The sequence below is a fragment of the Mustela putorius genome, unplaced genomic scaffold (assembly GCF_011764305.1).
Source record: "Mustela putorius furo isolate JIRA1106 unplaced genomic scaffold, ASM1176430v1.1 tig00000854_pilon_pilon_pilon, whole genome shotgun sequence".
Classification (NCBI taxonomy): domain Eukaryota; kingdom Metazoa; phylum Chordata; class Mammalia; order Carnivora; family Mustelidae; genus Mustela; species Mustela putorius.
The window spans coordinates 5,507,501-5,508,878 of NW_025421496.1; positions in this window are offsets into that span (position 1 = coordinate 5,507,501).

Here is a 1,378-nt window from a genome sequence, read left to right on the forward strand (position 1 = left end):
AGGCAGATGCTTAACGACTCAGCCACCCAGGCGCCCCTGTAATGCTTTCCATATAGGAATAGAGACAACATAAAATTAAATGACACGTGTTATACATCTTCAAATTTCCTCTTTTAAAAATTATGAATGTTACACCTACAAATATAGAGGGGTTTTTCTAAAAGAAATAGAAACTTCCTTGAAGGGCAGCTGTAGTTATTATGCCACACCCACTATGAATGGACAATTGTTAACAATGCATAAAATTTTCAATGTAGTGTTTTAAAAATATAAACGGGTGGTCCAAGTTATATAGAATTCATATGATTCAAAAGATTGAGTTTTTATATCCACCCCCTTCCCTCTTTTTTTGGTTGTTCATAATCCTGAAGTAATCTGATCAGAATGACAGCTGGATGTTGGGGAGACAGAAAAGTATTGCTTTCAAGGGATCCTTGGTTTGGCCAGTGGTATGTTTAAAATCAGCAGACTCCCAATCCCTCACTCATAAATTGATTCTGTCCAAAATATTCTGCTGCTTTAAAACCAGTGAATGGAACTTAAAGTGAAATTTCCCATAGGAACAATGTTGTAATTGCTAGATAGGATCCCAGCTACATGGTAATTTCCTGCTTTAAGTCCTATTAAACTAATAACATAGCTAAAAATTTGAATTTCTCCTTTGGGAGCTTGCCCAACCCCAAAGGATCCTTTTACTTTTAACATCTTTTTTGGGTCTTCTTCAAAGATACTTCTCCTCTCCCATACTGGACCAGGCCTTCTGGTTTTCTGGTTTTCAGGGCTCAGCCCTTAGCTGTTCTAACTATCCCAACTGAGGTGCCAGACATGGTGACTGAACAAATTGTTCTGGACATCTAGTCCAGTTAAGCTTTGAGAGAACTCGAGCTCCAGCCCCTTCTAACGGCAACCACACTGGAGACCCTAATCTAGAACCGCCCCCCTCCCAGCTGAGCTCAGTCAGCCCACAGAAATATGAGCGATAATCCATTGTTTTTAAGGCATTACATTTCAGGATGATTTGTAAATAACCAGAATATCCAGTGTCCAGCCTCCCGTATTTTCCCTATGTTATTTTTCCTTCTATATTGTCTCTGTTTCATTTTGAGTGGATTGGGCTGGTGTTGTGACCTAGCCTGGGAACCTGAACGTGGGTCTAGACATTGACGTGAGGGTGAGGTCCCTCAGCGATTGGCGAGGAGAAGTATACGGCACTCCGATATAAGGAGACGTTTTTTATTTAGGCCTACCTGGGCAGCAGATAGGGCAGTGGGCGCTGCTCTGCTTTTAGCTTCTTGGGCTCTGGTATTAGGGGTAGCGGTGTGTCAGGAAGTTGTTAGCTTGAGTGTTCAAAGAAGAGGGCCTCTGTTGGAATTTCTAC